The sequence below is a fragment of the Hyperolius riggenbachi genome, chromosome 2, assembly GCF_040937935.1.
Source record: "Hyperolius riggenbachi isolate aHypRig1 chromosome 2, aHypRig1.pri, whole genome shotgun sequence".
In the NCBI taxonomy this organism is placed as follows: Eukaryota; Metazoa; Chordata; class Amphibia; order Anura; family Hyperoliidae; genus Hyperolius; species Hyperolius riggenbachi.
In genome coordinates this window covers 61,920,643-61,934,515 of record NC_090647.1, presented here as the reverse complement: position 1 = coordinate 61,934,515, position 13,873 = coordinate 61,920,643, and positions in this window count along the sequence as shown.

The window sequence follows — 13,873 nt, the reverse complement described above, 5'->3', positions numbered from 1 at the left end:
TGCAATATCACTATCAGAATACATTGAAATAAATATGCACAGGAGTGGTACTATGTCTGCAAGTTAATGTAGCAACAGCAGTAGTGTGCACACAGCTCTGGGTGTGGGCTGTGGAGTGTCACACACAGAGAGAAATTCAATAGTTCTATCGGAATACAGTGAAAAAAAAAGCACTGGAGTGGTTCTGTGCTTGCAACTTAATGTGGCCACAATAGACACAATAGCAGTAGTGTGCACAGCTCTGGGTGTCAGTAGGCTGTGGAGTGTCACACACAAAATAAAAAACAGGAGACTGATGTACTATCCCTCAAAAGGGCTATTTGGGGTGCTTTCAGCAAGTAGTCAGTGAAGAACAAGAACACAGGCCTAGCTAATGTTTTCCCTACCTATCTGCAGCAAGTCTGACCCTGCTCTCACTAACAACAGCCAGCAGAGAATGAATCCAATATGGCCACAGCAACTGCTTTTTGATAGGGAGGGTGAGGGGTGCTAGCTAATTGGCTGCCATGTGCCCGCTGACTGTGAGGTAAGGGGTCAAAGTTTGGGTCCATGATGATGTATAGGGGGTGGGTAGAAAACGCCAAATGTTCGCAGTTTGACTTGAACACCAACAGCATAAATTTGCCGGCAACTGTCTGCCAGCAAACAGTTCGGGCCATCTCTACTAGCTAGTACTGTACTCCGTGTGGGTATTTGGGAGGTGTCAGTCATATTGAGTCACATTTGAGCTGCACTCAGGCTTAAAGCAGATCCGAGATGAAAAAGTAACTATAACAAGCAACTTGTCTAAATACAGTGGCTTGCAAAAGAATTCGGCCCCCCTTGAAGTTTTCCACATTTTGTCATATTACTGCCACAAACATGAATCCATTTTATTGGAATTCCCCGTGAAAGACCTATACAAAGTGGTGTACACATGAGAAGTGGAACGAAAATTATACATGATTCCAAACATTTTTTACAAATCAATAACGGCAAAGTGGGGCGTGCGTAATTATTCGGCCCCCTGAGTCAATACTTTGTAGAACCACCTTTTGCTACAATTACAGCTGCCAGTCTGTTAGGGTATGTCTCTACCAGCTTTGCACATCTAGAGGCTAAAACCCTTGCTCATTCTTCTTTGCAAAACAGCTCCAGCTCAGTCAGATTAGATGGACAGCGTTTGTGAATAGCTTTTTTCAGATCTTGCCACAGATTCTCGATTGGATTTAGATCTGGACTTTGACTGTGCCATTCTAACATATGGATATGTTTTGTTTTAAACCATTCCATTGTTGCCTTGGCTTTATGCTTAGGGTCGTTGTCCTGCTGGAAGGTGAACCTCCGCCCCAGTCTCAAGTCTTTTGCAGACTCCAAGAGGTTTTCTTCCAAGATTGCCCTGTATTTGGCTCCATCCATCTTCCCATCAACTCAGACCAGCTTCCCTGTCCCTGCTGAAGAGAAGCACCCCCAAAGCATGATGCTGCCACCACCATATTTGACAGTGGGGATGGTGTGTTCAAAGTGATGTGCAGTGTTAGTTTTCCGCCACTCACAGCGCTTTGCATTTTGGCCAAAAAGTTCCATTTTGGTCTCATCTGACCAGAGCACCTTCTTACACATGTTTCCTGTGTCCCCCACATGGCTTGTGGCAAACTGCAAACGGGACTTCTTATGCTTTTCTGTTAACAATGGCTTTCTTCTTGCCACTCTTCCATAAAGGCCAACTTTGTGCAGTGCACGATTAATAGTTGTCCTATGGACAGATTCCCCCACCTGAGCTGTAGATCTCTGCAGATCGTCCAGAGTCACCATGGGCCTCTTGACTGCATTTCTGATCAGCGCTCTCCTTGTTCCGCCTGTGAGTTTAGGTGGGCGGCCTTGTCTTGGTAGGTTTACAGTTGTGCCATACTCCTTCCGTTTCTGAATGATCGCTTGAACAGTGCTCTGTGCAGGGCCAGCCTTAGGTTTCACAGTGCCCTGAGCATAACCAGATTTTGGCGCCCCTCCAATTCATCATCTTTGCGTGTGAGCGCACCACACACATACACTAATGGGGGGGGGGGGTGGAATCTGCTACCTAAATACACTAAAAGGGGATCTGCGACTGCAAGACCAGTAGTCTATCTACACTAATGGGGGAATCTGCCTACATCTACAAGACTAGTAGCCTATATACACTAGGGGGGGGGGGATCTACCATAGGTAGGTGCCCCCAGTATAGATTAGATAGGTAGCTGCCCCCAGTATAGATTAGATAGGTTGCTGCCCCCAGTATAGATTAGATAGGTTGCTGCCCCAGTATAGATTAGATAGGTAGCTGCCCCCAGTATAGATTAGATAGGTAGCTGCCCCCAGTATAGATTAGATAGGTATCTGCCCCCCAGTATAGGTTAGATAGGTAGGTGCCCCCAGGATTGGCTAGATAGGTAGCTGCCCCCAGTATACATTAGATAGGTATCTGCCCCCAGTATAGGTTAGATAGGTAGCTGCCCCCAGTATAGGTTATATAGGTAGGTGCCCCCAGTATTGGCTAGATAGGTATCTGCCCCCAGTATTGGCTAGATAGGTAGCTGCCCCCAGTATAGTTTCGATAGGTAGGTGCCCCCCAGTATAGGTTAGATAGGTAGGTGCCCCCAGTATTGGCTAGATAGGTATCTGCTCCCAGTATTGGCTAGATAGGTAGCTGCCCCCAGTATAGATTAGATAGGTAGGTGCCCCCCAGTATAGGTTAGATAGGTAGGTGCCCCCAGTATTGGCTAGATAGGTAGCTGCTCCCAGTATAGATTAGATAGGTAGGTGCCCCCAGTATAGGTTAGATAGGTAGATGCCCCCAGTATTGGCTAGATAGGTATCTGCCCCCAGTAATGGCTAGATAGGTAGCTTCCCCCAGTATAGATTAGATAGGTAGGTGCCCCCCAGTATAGGTTAGATAGGTAGGTGCCCCCAGTATTGGCTAGATAGGTAGGTGCCCATCCCCCTCATAGTGGAGGGGGAGCCGCGGGGAGGGCAGCCCGACCTCTCCCTCCCTTCCTCTCCGGGCCGCCCTCCGTGCTCCCCCCTCCAATGCAGACTGCAGAGAGAACAACTCACCTCCCTCCCTGGTTCCGATCGCCGGCGCCTTTCACTTGCCGCTGGTCTCCTCTTCTACATTGTAACTGATGCACACTAAACTTCCTGTTAAGCAGGAAGTTTAGTGTGCATCAGTGACAATGTAGAAGAGGAGACCAGCGGCAAGTGAGAGGCGCCGGTGATCGGAACCAGGGAGGTGAGTTGTTCTCTTTGCAGTCTGCATTGGAGGGGGAAGCACGGAGGGCGGCCCGGAGAGGAAGGGTGGGAGAGGTCGGGCTGCCCTCCCCGCGGCTCCCCCTCTATCACGGGCATGTTTGCCAGTTTTGCCCCCCCAGCCATCACCCCCAGCAGCGGCACCAGGAGGCGGAGCGAGACGGACCCAGCTTCGCATTAAAACACAGGCGGCAGGAGCGCCCCCTGGAAGCCGGCGCCCTGAGCGATCGCACTGGTCGCTCAGGTCAGAGGCCGGCCCTGGCTCTGTGGGATGTTCAAGGCTTTGGAAATCTTTTTGCAGCCTAAGCCTGCTTTACATTTCTCAATAACTTTATCCCGCATACATCAAAAAAGGATGACGGGAAAAAAGGGCGCGTGGTATAAACGATAAGCAGTATTATCGTTTATAAAAATATTGTGTAGAATTTCGTTTACAAAGACCAATACAACGTGGTGTACACATGAGAAGTGGAACGAAAATTATACATGATTCCAAAAATTTTTTACAAATCAATAACGGCAAAGTGGGGCGTGCGTAATTATTCGGCCCCCTGAGTCAATACTTTGTAGAACCACCTTTTGCTACAATTACAGCTGCCAGTCTTTTAGGGTATGTCTCTACCAGCTTTGCACATCTAGAGACTAAAACCCTTGCCCATTCTTCTTCGCAAAACAGCTCCAGCTCAGTCAGATTAGATGGACAGCGTTTGTGAATAGCTTTTTTCAGATCTTGCCACAGATTCTCGATTGGATTTAGATCTGGACTTTGACTGGGCCATTCTAACACATGGATATGTTTTGTTTTATAAAAAATATTGTGTAGAATTTTGTTTACAAATAGTGTTTTACGAATTTATAAATCATTAAATAATGAGTATGAAATCAGCAATTCTTAAAACGTTAATCTTCCCTGTTTCTAAACTGAAACTTATAATTACGTTTGTTAAAAAAACAGTATTATTTGTTTAAACATTATAATTATATATTGTTATGAATAATCTTGATTTATCGTTTATTATTATAATAAAATGTGAAAATATTGTTTATAACAATGATATTAATATAAGTACATTCATAATAACTGTTGATTAGTATTATTAAAATTGTACTAAAACTATACCTACCCCTACTCTCACACAGAACCTTCCCTGTACCTATCCCTAACCCCTATACTTAGGTTTAGGTGGCGCCTAAACCTAAGACCCCCCTGGTGGTGCCTAACCCTAAGACCCCCCTGGTGGTGCCTAAAACTAACCACCCCAAAGCCCTCCCTGTACCTATCCCTAACCCCTAGACCCCCTGGTGGTGCCTAAACTTAAGACCCCCCTGGTGGTGCCTAAACCTAAGACCCCCCTGGTGGTGCCTAAACCTAAGACCCCCTGGGGGTGCCTAAACCTAAGACCCCCCTGGGGGTGCCTAAACCTAAGACCCCCTGGTGGAGCCTAAACTTAAGACCCCCCTGGTGGTGCCTAAACCTAAGACCCCCCTGGTGGTGCCTAAACCTAAGACCCCCCTGGTGGTGTCTAAACCTAAGACCCCCTGGTGGTGCCTAAACCTAAGACCCCCCTGGTGGTGTCTAAACCTAAGACCCCCTATAGATAATAATGTTTTACAAACATTAATAAATAAAAAATGTACATAAAAAAATTTAAATAATTTTTTGGGGTGGATAATAATGTTTTAGAAATGTTTTACAAATAGTGATTGTAAAAAATATATTGCAATTTACGTTACGTACTGATTGCTTTATGTTGCGTATAATAATGTTTTACAAACAGTAAGGGTTAAAATGTTAAATAATGTTTTAATTAAATAGGATAAATATGTTTAGTATTTTTATAAACGTTATTCGTCACGGGCTCATTTTCTAAACGTAAATCATCACAAGCACAGTTATAAAACATTAAAAATCTTTGGGCGGCGTTTGTAAAACGTTAATAATCTCCGGTGCCCTTTTATCCCTGTTCGGCGCCCATTAAACGATATATATAATGGGAGTGAATGGGGCGCCCTTTTTGTCCACTTGTCTCATGCGCCCAAATCTGCTGCTTCCCTTTACCCCTGACCTGTCTGGTGTGTTCTTTGGACTTCATGGTGTTGTTGCTCCCAATATTCTCTTAGACAACCTCTGAGGCCGTCACAGAGCAGCTGTATTTCTACTGACATTAGATTACACACAGGTGGACTCTATCTCGTCATTAGCACTCATCAGTTAATGTCTATGGGCAACCGACTGCACTCAGACCAAAGGGGGCTGAATAATTATGTACACCCCACTTTGCAGTTATTGATTTGTAAAAAATGTTTGGAAACATGTATGATTTTCGTTCCACTTCTCAAGTGTACACCACTTTGTATTGGTCTTTCACGTGGAGTTCCAATGAAATTGATTCATGTTTGTGGCAGTAATGTGACAAAAGGTGGAAAACTTCAAGGGCGCCGAATACTTTTGCAAGCCACTGTAACTTATCTAAAGTTTAGATAGTTTACACAGCAAATCTAGCTGCAAACAGCTTCAAAAGTTTATGATTATTTATTGCTGTGATACAATGAGGGCAGCCATGTTCTGTTTGTCACACTACACTGAGGCAAGCTGATAGCATCTCCAGCCCTCAGCCTGTGGAAAATTTCACTCCCCCCTCCTCCTCCCTCTTCCCCTATACCTCTAAAATCACTGGCTAGTAACCTCCTCCTCCTCCTGCCCAGACTGAGCTCCCATAAGCCCTTGCTACATGGGTCTGAGTGCCAAGGCTCTCTGAAAAGCTGTGAGTGAGGCTTGTTCAGTTTATAGGGAATTAGAGTATTAAAACAAAACAAAAAAAAAAGTATTTGGCTTGAAGAATGCCCTATAAACTATATGAAAGGAACACAATTGTTCAATGAGTAAAAGTTTATCTCGGATCCACTTTAAAAAGAGCCTGAGGTGGGCTCATATAATGTAAAAAACCTAGCTACCTGATCCAAGGTGCTGGGGACCAGATAGGCAAACTACACTGTGAGCATTTCTTTTTAATAGAAGGACTTTTTGGTCTCTTTTAGCCCCCTATGCTTTCCCAGTGGTTTTGGGTCACTCTGACCTGCTTGGGTATTCTGAAATAAAATGTCAGCAATTAAACTGATATTTTGCTATCTCCCACTGTAACCTAATTCTACCACTAACCCTTCCCTATCTAACACTAACCTCAGCCCGTCTACTACTAAAACTAACCTTGTTGCTATATATGCCTAACACTAACACTCCCCATCTACTCCAAACACTAAACTTCTCCCGATATGTCTGACACTAGATCTCCCCGACATGCTGCATGCCTAACACTAACCTCAGCCAGCTACTTCTAAAACTTCTAAAACTATCCTTCCTCCTATATATGCCTAACACTAACCTCCCCGCTCCTACTCCTACCACTAACCTCCACTCTCCTCTGCCTAACACTAACTTCAGCCCACACACACACACACACACACACACACACACACACTCGCACACACACACGCACACACACACACGTACACGTACACACACACACACACATGTACACACACACACACACACACACGTACACATACACACACACGTACATGTACACACACACACACACACATGTACACACACACACACACACACACACACACACGTACACGTACACGTACACACACACACACACACACACACACACACAGACACACACACACACACACACACACACACACACACACACACACACACACACACACGTACACGTACACGTACACACACACACACACACATGTACACACACACAGACACACACACACGTACACATACACACACACACACACACACGTACATGTACACACACACACACACATGTACACACACACACACACACACACACACGTACACGTACACACACACACATACACACACACACACACCACACACACACACACGCACACACACACACACACACACACACACACACACACACACACACACACACACACACACACACACACACACACACACACACACACACACACACACACACACACATAACACTAAACCCCCCCATCTACTTTAAATAAGATTTGCATTGCCACTAATGGAGCACCCAAATAATAGATGCTATTTTCCAATGTCTTGTCCTCCCCCTGAGCTTGCAGGGGCTGCTTCCACCAATAGTAACTCCACTACACATGACCCTGGTATAACAGAAAGTTTCCACCATATTTATCTCACTTCATAATAATATATACTTTTTTCTTTATTCCTACTATTAGTTCATCTCCAACAGTTGTCTTGGTAATTTCCAAATTTTTAATGTATTTATTCATCAGATGTGAGTCACCCACCCTCAAATTTATAATCGTTTTATTCTTTATTTTTAGACTCATAAATTCTGAGCTGTCGCTGCTGTTTTGTTTCCTCTGTGTCGTCCGCAAACAACATGAGGCAATTTATATCGGAACATGATGTATAAATGTACCTGCTCAGTCTCTGTCTGCAGAGAATGTCCTTGTTAGAATCCTGAGATTACTTCAGGCTGGAGCTACAGGAGGACGTCAGTGCCTCTATACTAAAGGGGAAACCACAGTGTACTTTCCATGGGTTATTATGATGGCTATGACCTGAACGGAATGTGTAATACAACAGTCACTTGTTCAAATACTTTATGTGAACTGCCTTCATTTCCAGTACTCCACATCAAACCTAACTTTGAAGATTCTTCATGTATGGCAGCACAATGGCTAAGTGGTCAGCTCAGCAGCACTCTTGTCTTACAGTACTAGCATCCCGATGTTCTAACCCCTGCCTGACACTGGATGTTCTCCTCATGTTTGCCTGACACAACTACCTAACGACTGCTCCATGCTGATTGGCGTGAGCAGAGCAGTAGCCCCAGGACTAGTGTTGGGCGAACATCTAGATGTTCGGGTTCGGGCCGAACAGGCCGAACATGGCCGCGATGTTCGGGTGTTCGACCCGAACTTCGAACATAATGGAAGTCAATGGGGACCCGAACTTTCGTGCTTTGTAAAGCTTCCTTACATGCTACATACCCCAAATTAGCAGGGTATGTGCACCTTGGGAGTGGGTACAAGAGGAAAAAAAATATTTGAAAAAGAGCTTATAGTTTTTGAGAAAATTGATTGTAAAGTTTCAAAGGAAAAACTGTCTTTTAAATGTGGAAAATGTCATGTTTCTTTGGACAGGTAACATGCTTTTTGTCGCCATGCAGTCATAAATGTAATACAGAGAAGAGGTTCCAGGAAAAGGGACCGGTAACGGTAACCCAGCAGCAGCAGCACACGTGATGGAACAGGAGCAGGCGCAGGAGGAGAAGGCCATGCTTTTTGAGACACAACAACCCAGGCCTTGCATGAGGACAAGAAGCGTGCAGATAGCATGCTTTTTACCGCCATGCAGTCATAAATGTAATAAAGATAAGAGGTTCAATAAACAGGGACCGGGCGTCAACGCTAACCCAGCAGCAGCAGATGTGATGGAACAGGAGGAGGCGCAGGAGGAGAAGGCCACGCTTTCAGGTGCAACTCAGGCCTTGCATGAGGACAAAAAAATGTGTGCGCAAAGCAATGCAATGAGTAGTTTTCAGGACACAATGGGCTATTCGGAGGAGCTATTCCCACCCCCACAATCTTCTACCTGTGAAAGGTCAATGGAACAGCCACAAATGTTGTGCCCGGATTCACAACCTTTTTCTGTGGAAAATGCACCTCGCACTGAAATGCAAGGCGAGGCCGAGGATGAACATGACGTCAACAACTCAACATGACGCAAAATGGGGGCGGAACAGAAAGCTGCTTTCAATGTTTTGAAGGCCTTAATTGCCTCCGGTGGCCAGTTAGATGCATCATTCATCACACCCAAATCCCAGAGCAATGTGTGCAGGAATTTGAATCTCAGGAGGTGTACCGAGATCATCTGGACAAGTGACCAAGTGACAAAGTGACCAGTGACAAAGTGACAAAGTGACAAAATGACAAAGTGACAAAATGACAAAGTGACAAGTGACAAGTGACAAAATGACAAAGTGACAAGTGACAAAGTGAGAAGTGACAAGTGACAAAGTGACAAGTGACAAAATGACAAAGTGACAAGTGACAAAGTGAGAAGTGACAAGTGACAAAGTGACAAGTGACAAAATGACAAAGTGACAAGTGACAAAGTGAGAAGTGACAAGTGACAAAGTGACAAGTGACAAAATGACAAAGTGACAAAGTGACAAAGTGACCAGTGACAAAGTGACAACTGAGAGGTTGTTCTGGGGAGCTCCACTGCACTCAGTCGCATATGAGGAGAGGTCTCGTCGGGACTGCTGATCCTCCTCAGCTTGCTCAAAGCCTTGAGGGTTCCTGAAGATCCTCTGCTTGGAGTTCGCCGGGGTTCAGCTTGGTGTCGGGGTCGGCGGCGTCCTCCTCACTCCAACGTGGCAGATCTTCTGTTGAAGGAAAAAAAAAAACATTGTTAAAAGTCCAGTACCGCTTCTGAAGGACTCACCAAGAGATGCAGGAGCGCTTCAATCTAGCGCACCATCGCTCGCTGGGTGATGTCCCTGCCTACGCGCTGGAATTCTACGCTGCACATGCTAGCATGCTTTTGCGCAGTGCCGAGGCGCATTCCAGCAGCTAGTAGCTACCAAGCTTCTGTGGATCTGATTGGGCCACCATGTTGGATCTCTGCCAAGTCCTCCAAAATTTTGAGCAATCCACGTTGCGTGACTGAGCAGTGACAACTCTACAGTCAGCATTACAATACCACTGCTGTGTTTACTGAAGAAATCAATGTTGAAGATGGAAACCGCTGGCATGATGCAAGTGGGGGATTCTGAAGATGAAAACGATCAGCGTGATGATACCAACATCAGGCAACCTGCCTCAGGAAACGCTGGTCCCAGCTATGACAAAGAACAGGACGAGGAACAGCTGGAGTTGAAGCAGGAATTGGATGCCCCCACTGCCGAGGGACAGAGCGGTGCACGTTGGACTTCCACAATTTAGCGGGAAAGGACAGCAGAAGAGGAAGAAAGTGATGCTGGTGACGAATATGGTGCATCACAACAATCACAACGCTTACAAGAACATGAAGATAGAGGAGTCTGGCAGGACTCTCTGGCACACATGGCTCAATTCATGCTAGACTGCATTGAACGCGGCCCGTGCATTATTCACTATTCATTATTATTCATTATTCTGGAATCTGGACAACACCAATTACTGGGTTTATACCCAGTTTATACAAACACAATGTTAAAAAACTGATTGAAGAAAGTGTCAGACAGGTCAAAAATGGAACAATTCCAGCAGGCCCTTGAGGGTGGAGACTTTAGAGAGGAGATTGACATCCTCCTCCTTCTCTAACCAGTTGTACGCCGACAGACTGACTTCAGCAAACCCAGGAGGACCAGGAGGGCAGCAAAGAACACAAGCTGCTGCTAGTGCCCAAAAGGGAATGGTATTGGCAGTGTCCTTGGAGTGGGAACATTTTCTGACACCCATGCAGCAGCCCACAGAACAGCAATCGGGCAGTTCCACGTCCTCCAACACCAATCGCCTAGAGAAGATGGTCAAGGTCCAGGACTACATGTCAGATGGCGTAGCTGTGTTGAACAATCCATCTGCAGACAGACGGTGAGTGTGACAGGCAGCACAGAAGGACCATGGCAACTCACTCATAGTACCACAGTTTGATAGTGCTGCCCAAAAAATTATATGGATCCGTGGACCCGGGCACTGCAGGCAGTACTGGGAAGTGGGAACGCAGATTTTAGTACCTAAACACACGATACAACATGTTTTCCGGGGTCGGACTCTGAGGCACATACAGATGGTCCCGATCATCATCCTCATCATACAACTCTTCTCCTGAGTCTGACCCACCCACCACCTCTGCCACCCCAACATCCCCAGACACAGACCCCTCATCGTCCTCAACATTAACTTGGGATGCTGGCCTGAGCCCGACCTCCTCCTCCACATCAGGCCCCATCATCTCCTCAATGGCAGCCCTCATTAATCGTTCTGGCGACGGACCGATGGACACAACATTCTCCTCCGGAGAGGGCTGCTGCTGACCACTGGCTGCTGTAGTGGATGTTATAGCTTGCGTGGGGCGTTGGCTGTTGCTGTTGTTGGGAGTGCTGCTCACAGTGGAGGTCTCTGAGGAACTCATGGTGAGCTCATATAGTGGTTGGCGGTGAGTGGAGTATTACTGATCCCAGCAATATACACACTGACTGGCAGAGTACGCAATGCTATATAGTCTGGCTGAGCGGTGTACACAGAGTGGCAGTACACACAATGCTATATAGTCTGGCTGAGCCGTGTACACAGAGTGGCAGTACACACAATGCTATATAGTCTGGCTGAGCGGTGTACACAGAGTGGCAGTACACACAATGCTATATAGTCTGGCTGAGCCGTGTACACAGAGTGGCAGTAAACACAATGCTATATATAGCGTGGCTGAGCGAGGTGCACAGTGGCAGTACACACAATGCTATATATAGCGTGGCTGAGCGAGGTGCACAGTGGCAGTACACACAATGCTATATATAGCGTGGCTGAGCGAGGTGCACAGTGGCAGTACACACAATGCTATATTAGTCAGGCTAAGCCGTGTACACAGAGTGTCAGAAAACACAATGCTATATATATAGCGTGGCTGAGCGAGGTGCACAGTGGCAGTACACACAATGCTATATATAGCGTGGCTGAGCGAGGTGCACAGTGGCAGTACACACAATGCTATATTAGTCAGGCTAAGCCGTGTACACAGAGTGTCAGAAAACACAATGCTATATATATATAGCGTGGCTGAGCGAGGTGCACAGTGGCAGTACACACAATGCTATATATAGCGTGGCTGAGCGAGGTGCACAGTGGCAGTACACACAATGCTATATTAGTCAGGCTAAGCCGTGTACACAGAGTGTCAGAAAACACAATGCTATATATATAGCGTGGCTGAGCGAGGTGCACAGTGGCAGTACACACAATGCTATATATAGCGTGGCTGAGCGAGGTGCACAGTGGCAGTACACACAATGCTATATTAGTCAGGCTAAGCCGTGTACACAGAGTGTCAGAAAACACAATGCTATATATATAGCGTGGCTGAGCGAGGTGCACAGTGGCAGTACACACAATGCTATATATAGCGTGGCTGAGCGAGGTGCACAGTGGCAGTACACACAATGCTATATATAGCGTGGCTGAGCGAGGTGCACAGTGGCAGTACACACAATGCTATATATAGCGTGGCTGAGCGAGGTGCACAGTGGCAGTACACACAATGCTATATTAGTCAGGCTAAGCCGTGTACACAGAGTGTCAGAAAACACAATGCTATATATATAGCGTGGCTGAGCGAGGTGCACAGTGGCAGTACACACAATGCTATATTAGTCAGGCTAAGCCGTGTACACAGAGTGTCAGAAAACACAATGCTATATATATAGCGTGGCTGAGCGAGGTACACAGTGGCAGTAAACAATGCTATATATAGTGTGGCTGAGCGAGCGGTGTACTACTGTTCCCAGCAGCGACACACAATGACTGGGGGGGACCCTGGCTAGCGTGGCTGGAGAGCGAACTACCCTGCCTGCCTACCCAAAGCTAAACCCACAGACAAATGGCGGAGATATGACGTGGTTCGGGTATTTATTTACCCGAACCACGTGACCGTTCGGCCAATCAGAGCGCGTTCGGGCCCGAACCACGTGACCCGTTCGGCCAATCACAGCGCTAGCCGAACGTTCGGGGAACGTTCGGCCATGCGCTCTTAGTTCGGCCATGTGGCCGAACGGTTTGGCCGAGCACCGTCAGGTGTTCGGCCGAACTCGAACATCACCCGAACAGGGTGATGTTCTGCAGAACCCGAACAGTGGCGAACACTGTTCGCCCAACACTACCCAGGACCACTCCACGCTGATTGGCGTGAATGGCTGGGAATGGGGATTGCAGGAGATCGTGCGCGCTAATGCATGCACATCTCTGCATGAATGACCGAGCTCTGCTCCGCCTTCAGTCTACCAGCGGCAATCACCGCTTGGAGACGCCTAATAACTCTGTACAGCGCTGCAATCTACAGGAGCGCTGTACTGGGGACAGCCGTGTGACACAGCTATCCCCTCTGTAAGCAGGGAAGTGATTCACTGTCATAGGCTGAAGCCTATGACAGCCGATCACGCTGATTGGCTGGCGGGGGGAGGGAGGGGGGATTAAAAAAATAAAAATAGGAGAATGTATTAAAAAATAAATATTTATTAAAAAATAAATGAACATCTGGGGAGCGATCAGACCCCAGCAACAGAAAGCTCTGTTGGTGGGGAGAAAGGGGGGGGGGGGGAATCACTTGTTTGCTGAGTTGTATAGCCCTGCAGCGTGCCCTTAAAGCTGCAGTGGCTTATTTTGCTAAAAATAGCCTGGTCACTAGGGAGGGTTTAAGACCACGGTCCTCAAGAGGTTAAATCGACCCCACCAGATTATGATCCAATAGAATGTAGTTACACCTGTATTTATTTGAACCACATGGGAACCCAGGTCTATTCTGAAATCTGCTTTATTCAAATGACGTTAGGAATCTCTCCTGAAGAAGTGAACGCTACAG